The sequence below is a fragment of the Apium graveolens genome, chromosome 4 (genome assembly GCF_009905375.1).
Source record: "Apium graveolens cultivar Ventura chromosome 4, ASM990537v1, whole genome shotgun sequence".
NCBI classification, from domain to species: Eukaryota; Viridiplantae; Streptophyta; class Magnoliopsida; order Apiales; family Apiaceae; genus Apium; species Apium graveolens.
Genome location: NC_133650.1, coordinates 120,960,609 through 120,968,488, shown reverse-complemented (window position 1 = coordinate 120,968,488; position 7,880 = coordinate 120,960,609). Strand labels below are relative to the sequence as shown.

Sequence of the window (7,880 nt, the reverse complement as noted above, 5' to 3'; positions counted from 1 at the left end):
TTTCCGTCCGATTAGGCCCTGTTTGTGCTACTGCGGTCGTTTCTTTTAGTATTCCGGTTGCCGCCGGTTTGTTCCGGTGAGGCGGCCGACGTGGACAGCGCGTAGGCGCTTGGTTTTCCGGTTGTGAGATTTATTGGTTCCTGGTTTATTAGTTCTGTGGAAATGTTGATTAATTTAATTGGATGATTTTCTGCAGGGAATTATTTGATGGAATTTTGTGAAATAAAATAAATTTTGTGCCAAAAATATTAGTTTAATCAGTGAAGATTCGCGTTGGAAATCCGACTTATACGGGTATGATAAGTGGCATTTTATACCACTTAGAACGTCTTAAAATGGCTTAAATTGGTGTCTTAAAATCAAGTATTTTGTGTATTTGATGCGTTTTTCTAGTGTTTATGCATTTCAGGATATTAGTTGCAATTCGGAGGAGGAATCATCAAGAATAAGCCTTGGCATGTGTTCACCATTGCGAGAGGAAAAGAACGGGCAGATTACGGCGAAGAAACGGAGCAAACCTGGATTTTTTCCAGTAGGGTCCTGCGCGCCCAGCCGCTCAGCATTGCTGCGCCCGCGCAGAAATGCTGAGCGGCCGCGCAGGGTCGGGGAAAAGGATAAATTATTTTAGACTTCTACTTCTGTTTGGCTTCCAACTTCTATGTAATCTGAGTTTTATGGGACTATTATATAAGTAGATTTGAGACGTTTTCAGAGAAGAAAAAAAAGGAGATTATGTTTTAGATTGTGTTTTGCGCAAGAAGCGAAGGAGATAAGGAAGAAGACCGATTTAGCACACCGCAACGAAGAGGAAGCATATATTCTTGTGATTCTTGTTTCGTTGTAACGTTGGATGCTAGTTTTCTTGCTTTGACTTATTTACTCTTGTGACGTACTCTGTTTTAATATAATTAGTTTAGTTATTATTTTCTTGTGTTGTTTATCATGATTTCATATGAACCCATGATGGCGATAAGTTCTATTATGGGCTAATCGTGATCATGGGGTTGCAACGGATTTATTATGAAATTCTTTAGTTAATTGTTTAATACTTTATTGTGTGATGATTGCATGATATCTAGTATTGGTTGTGCGTATTCGTCTTATGTGCGTCGCGAACATATAAGATAGGGTGTTAATCTCTTGTGAAGCGACGGTGGATCTTGAGATTTAGAACTTGCCATGCTAGCATAGGTTCATGTACGTTGTGCATGATTAGTGGGTAACTCTAACAGTTTTATTTGCCCTATGTAATCAAAAGGAATAACTTGTGCTTAAATCGTTATGTTGTCAATTTCTGTAGACATATAGGAACTCAACATAATTGATGACTATTCAACTTCTATCTTAATTGTGGATGTTTAGTAGAATGGTATTAGTACAATGAAAGTTGGCTTTTATCAGTTCCGTGTTATTCGATTAATATCATCACTGTCACATGCTAAAGGTAATAACAATGGCTATAGAAGGAAGTAATAATGAAGTTGTGATCTCATGAGTGTTTTATTATTGATAAATTGAAGTGTTAGTTAAGTGGTTAATTAAGTAGTTAATTATAATTAATATTTAATCAACAATTCTAAGTGTTATCTTAACATTGAGAAGTAATCATACATTGGTGAGTGAGTTTAATTAGACAATAACTTAGTCTGAGTCTCTGAGGGAACGAACTAGAAAGTATTCTATATTACTTGCGAACGCGTATACTTGCGTGAATATTAGTGCATGTTTTCGCCCTAACAAGTTTTTGGCGCCGCTGCCGGGGACTCGGCGTATTTGTTTAGTTTATGTACTTACCATCATTGGTCATTAGGACTCAGTGATTAGGACGTAGTAGTTAATTACTCTTTTCGGTTGTGTTTCAGGTACTTTAGCAAGCGTTTATGCAAACTCGTTCTCGTGCTCGCAAGAGGACCTTAGATACAGCTGAGGAGAAAGACGAAGTTCTTGATACTCCGGAGAAGTTAGATTTTGAGGATTCGGATTCAGGAACTGAGCAGAAAGAACCAGTAAACATGGGAGATCGTATTGTTCAAGCTGATCCAGCTCTTATGGATTTTTCTCGGCCTAAAATTGATGACATTCAGTCAAGCATCCTTCATCCGGCTATTCAAGCTAACACCTTTGAAATCAAGCCGGGCACTATTCAGATGATGCAGAATTCTGTTTCTTTTGGAGGAGCGGCAACTGAAGACCCCAACATGCACATAAGGAATTTTGTCGAGATCTGCAGCACTTTTAAGTATAATGGCGTGACTGATGAGGCTATCAAGTTGAGGCTTTTCCCATTCTCACTGAGGGATAAGGCTAAAGACTGGTTACATTCTGAACCAGCTGGGTCCATCACTACGTGGCAAGATCTTACGCAAAAGTTTCTGGTGAAGTTTTATCCAATGGCAAAGACTGCTGCTATGAGGAGTGCTCTTACTCAGTTTGCGCAGCAACCTACAGAATCTATGTGCGAGGCTTGGGAACGCTACAAGGAAATGTTGAGAAAATGTCCACATCATGGAATGCCGGATTGGATGGTAATCACTGGTTTTTATAATGGTTTGGGGGCCCAATCTCGGCCCATGCTCGATGCAGCAGCTGGAGGAGCCTTATGGGCTAAAAGCTATACTGAGGCGTATAATCTTATAGAGACAATGGCTGCAAACGAGCATCAAAACCCAACTCAGAGGATGACGTCAGGCAAAGTCGCAGGTATTCTGGAAGTTGATGCAGCCACCGCTATTGCAGCCCAGCTCCAAGCGCTATCAATGAAGGTTGATTCTTTGGCTACGTATGGAGTTAATCAAATAGCTATGGTTTGTGAGCTTTGTGCAGGTTCTCATGCTACGGATCAGTGTTCTCTTGTCAACGAATCTGTTCAGTATGTGAATAATTATCAGCGACAACAGTAGCCTGTGCCAGCAACCTATCATCCTAACAACAGAAATCATCCAAATTTCAGCTGGGGAAATAATCAGAATGCTATTCAGCCACCATATCAGCAAGGAGTGAGTAAACAGTTTAACCCACCTGGATTCCAGCAACCACAGCAGTATGCTACAAGGCAATCATATCCTCAACAGGGAAGTGCAGCTGCACCTACTAGTGCTGATTTTGAGGAACTTAAGTTGTTGTGCAAGAGTCAGGCGGTTTCTATCAAGACCTTGGAAAATCAAATCGGTCAATTAGCCAATGCAGTGCTCAATCGTCAACCTGGCACTCTTCCCAGTGACACGGAAGTACCAGGCAGGAAGGAAGCTAAAGAGCAAGTCAAGGCTATTACCTTAAGGTCTGGAAAAGTAGCTGATGCTGAAAAGGCAAAAGAAGTCGAAGCTGAAGTTAGAGATGAAGAATCTAAGCAAAAGGAGAAAGTGGCGGAACCAAAGAAGACTACTGTTGAACACACTCTGCCTGAGGCTAATACAGGGGAGAAACAGCTCTATCCTCCACCACCTTTTCCTAAGAGATTGCAGCAACAAAAGCTGGATAGACAGTTCGGGAAGTTTCTGGAGGTGTTCAAGAAACTTCACATCAATATACCTTTCGCTGAGGCTCTGGAACAAATGCCTAGTTATGCGAAGTTTATGAAGACTATTCTTTCAAGGAAGGTGAAACTGGATGACCTTGAAACTGTTGCTCTCACGGAAGAATGCAGCGCTGTTCTGCAGCAAAAGTTACCACCAAAACTGAAAGATCCAGGAAGCTTCACCATTCCTTGCACCATTGGCAATCTAACTTTTGACAAGTGCCTTTGTGATTTGGGAGCAAACATTAATCTGATGCCCTTGTCGATCTTTAAAAAGTTGGATCTGCCTGATCCAAAACCCACATATATGTCGCTACAATTGGCGGACCGTTCCATTACTTACCCAAGGGGCATAGTTGAGGATGTGCTCGTCAAGGTGGATAAGCTCTTCTTTCCTGCAGATTTTGTTATTCTGGATTTTGAGGAAGATAAGAAGATTCCCATAATCTTGGGGAGGCCTTTCTTGGCTACTGGCCGTACCTTGATAGATGTGCAAAAAGGGGAACTTACTATGCGGGTCCAAGATCAGGATGTGACCTTCAACGTATTCAAGGCAATGAAATTCCCTACAGAAGATGAGGAGTGTTTAAAAGTGGATGTGATTGATTCCGCAGTTACTTCGGAACTCGATCACATGCTAATGTCTGATGCATTGGAAAAGACCTTAATGGGGGATTTTGACAGCGATGATGAAGATAGCAACGAGCAATTACAATATCTGAACGCTTCTCCATGGAAGCGAAAGCTCGACATACCATTTGAATCTCTTGATACTTCTGACCTTAAGAATGCTGAAGGGAAGCTCAAACCATCAATAGAGGAAGCACCTACCTTGGAGCTCAAACCATTACCTGAACACTTGAGGTATGCTTTTTTAGGTGATTCATCTACGTTACCTGTTATTATTTCAGCTGACCTTTCAGGTAGTGAGGAAGACAAGCTCTTAAGGATTTTGAGAGAATTCAAATCGGCTATAGGATGGACCATAGCAGACATCAAGGGGATAAGTCCTTCATATTGTATGCATAAAATTCTGTTAGAGGAAGGTAGTAAGCCAACTGTGGAACAGCAGCGAAGACTGAACCCGATCATGAAGGAGGTGGTGAAGAAAGAAATTCTGAAATGGCTAGATGCAAGCATCATTTATCCTATTTCTGACAGCTCGTGGGTGAGCCCCGTGCAATGTGTACCTAAGAAAGGAGGTATCACTGTGGTCGCAAATGAAAAGAATGAGCTCATCCCTACTCGAACAGTTACAGGATGGAGAGTATGCATGGATTATAGAAAATTGAACAAAGCCACAAGGAAGGATCACTTCCCTCTCCCATTCATTGATCAAATGCTTGACAGATTGGCGGGACATGAGTATTTTTGTCTTCTGGATGGTTATTCCGGGTATAATCAGATTTGTATTGCACCAGAGGATCAGGAAAAGACTACCTTCACTTGTCCATTTGGCACATTTGCTTTTCGTAGAGTTTCGTTTGGGTTATGTGGCGCCCCGGCCACCTTTCAGAGATGTATGATGGCTATATTCTCTGACATGATTGGAAATAACGTCGAAGTATTCATGGATGACTTCTCCGTCTTTGGACACTCATATGATGAATGTTTGAATAATCTGCGCGCCGTACTCAAAAGATGCGTGGAAACTAATTTGGTGCTTAATTGGGAGAAATGTCATTTTATGGTGCGTGAAGGCATTATCCTTGGGCATAAGGTCTCTAGCAAAGGTCTGGAGGTGGACAAGGCCAAGGTGGGAGTCATTGAAAATCTTCCCCCACCTAATTCGGTGAAAGGAATCCGTAGTTTTCTCGGTCATGCGGGTTTTTATCGGCGATTCATCAAGGACTTTTCAAAGATATCTAAGCCGTTGTGCAATTTACTTGAGAAAGATGTGCCTTTCAAATTTGATGATGAATGTTTGGCAGCATTCGAGACTCTCAAGGAGAGTTTGATCACGACACCAGTTATTACAGCACCAGATTGGACAGAACCGTTTGAGATGATGTGTGATGCGAGTGACTATGCGGTAGGTGCAGTTCTGGGACAGTGCAAGAAAAATCTCTTTCATGTGGTCTACTATGCGAGTAAGACTTTAAATGGGGCCCAATTGAACTACACCACTACTGAGAAGGAGCTTTTGGCTATAGTCTTTGGCTTTGAGAAATTTCAATCTTATCTGCTTGGTACGAAAGTAACAGTATTCACTGATCATGCAGCTATTCGCTATCTGGTTTCTAAGAAGGATTCGAAGCCGAGACTCATTCGTTGGGTGCTTTTACTTCAGGAATTTGAGTTAGAGATCAAAGATAGAAAAGGTACCGAGAATCAAGTAGCTGACCATCTCTCTAGGTTGGAGAATCCCGATTCTACTTCACAAGATAGGACATTAATCAATGAATCTTTTCCGGATGAGCAGTTGTTTGCAATTCAGGAGGAAGAACCATGGTTTGCAGATATTGTAAACTATCTTGTCAGCAATATAATGCTGCTTAATTTAACATCCGCTCAAAAGAAGAAGTTTCTGCATGAGGTGAAGTGGTATATGTGGGATGAACCATATTCTTTTAGACAGGGAGCTGATCAGATCATCAGGAGATGTATCCCGTTCTGTGAGACGGAGGGGATATTACGAGACTGCCATTCCACGGTTTATGGTGGACACTATGGAGGTGAGAAGACGGCAGCTCGTATTCTGTAAGCAGGTTTTTTCTGGCCTACTTTGTTCAAGGATGCTCATCAGTTTGTTTTAAGGTGTGATCGTTGCCAAAGAGTGGGAAATTTGTCAAGGAAGAATGAGATGCCATTAAATGTGATGCTTGAAGTCGAGGTCTTTGATGTATGGGGAATCGATTTCATGGGGCCTTTTATCTCATCTTGCAATAATCAGTACATCTTGCTGGAAGTCGATTATGTCTCAAAATGGGTCGAAGTTAAAGCTTTACCGACAAATGATGCAAAGGCAGTGCTAAATTTTCTTCATAAGCAAATTTTCACAAGGTTTGGAACGCCTCGGGTAATCATAAGTGATGAAGGATCGCATTTTTGCAACCGTAAGTTCACTTCTATGATGCAGCGTTATAATGTGAATCATCGAGTAGCTACTGCCTATCATCCGCAAACAAATGGTCAAGCGGAAGTGTCTAACAGAGAGATAAAGCGCATTCTAGAGAAGGTTGTTTGTCCGTCAAGGAAGGATTGGTCTTTAAAGCTCGATGAAGCTGTTTGGGCTTACAGAACAGCATACAAAACTCCACTTGGGATGTCACCGTTTCAGTTGGTGTACGGTAAGGGATGTCATCTACCGGCGGAGCTTGAGCATAAGGCCTACTGGGCATTGAAGAAATTGAACCTGGATTTAGATGCAGCTGGTAAGAAAAGAATGCTTCAGCTTAATGAACTTGATAAATTTCGACTTCAAGCGTACAAGAATAACAAAATGTATAAGGAAAAGGTGAAGAGGTGGCACGATAGGAAGCTACATCCTAAGTTATTTGTGCCAGGGCAACAAGTTCTGTTATTCAACTCTCGGCTCCGACGTTTTCCTGGGAAGTTGAAATCAAGGTGGTCTGGACCTTTTATTGTCAAAACCGTGTTTCCACATGGAGCGGTGGAAATTTTTGAGAATGATTCGGACCAAGCATTCAAGGTTAACGGTCAGCGGTTGAAGCACTACTATGGGGACATGGCAAACCGAGAGGTGGTTAGTGCCATTTTGTTGACTACTTGAGAAAGGTACGGAACGTCAAGCTAATGACGAAAAAGAAAGCGCTGCGTGGGAGGCAACCCATGAATTGTTGTTACAGGAACCCTTAGAAGTTAATAACCTATCCAAAAACACAAAAAAATCAGAAAACAGGGGCTGAAAAAAAAAAATTCCAGAGACCCTCTGCGCGCCCGCGCAGCTTGCTGCGCCCGCGCAGAAATGCTGAGCGGCCGCGCAGGGGTCGAGTTCCAGAAAATTTTTTGCAGTTCAGAAAAAAAAAACAAAAACAAAAACACAAAAAAACCCATCACAGAACATAAACCCACGAATTCTTTTCCCATTACCCCATGATTTTATCCCTCAACCCCACTCCTAATCTAATTTAACCTACTCCACACCCTATATATACATACACCTATCCTACATATCTCCCACAAACTTCCTACACTTAAACCCTCTCATAAACATCAAAAATCAGTTCTTACACACTTTTATTCACAAATCAATGGCACCCAAGAGAGCATGCACTATTGACAGCAGCAGCACAGTTCCTACTGCTGATTCATCAAGGGGTACTGCTGCAAGGCCTCGGTTAATTGACAGAGCTGCGGAGGAGGAGTACACTAGGCTGTTGGGGAAGCCGATTCTGAAGGAGAG

At 41.9% G+C, this 7,880-nt stretch overlaps 1 non-coding gene across 1 annotated transcript; it reads right to left on the bottom strand.

The window, feature by feature from the left end:
- Positions 1-2,405: 2,405 nt before the first annotated feature.
- Positions 2,406-2,512, bottom strand: LOC141722310 (small nucleolar RNA R71). Its single transcript, XR_012575327.1, has one exon. It is a non-coding gene; the product is annotated as a small nucleolar RNA R71 (small nucleolar RNA).
- Between the last annotated feature and the right edge of the window lie 5,368 nt (positions 2,513-7,880).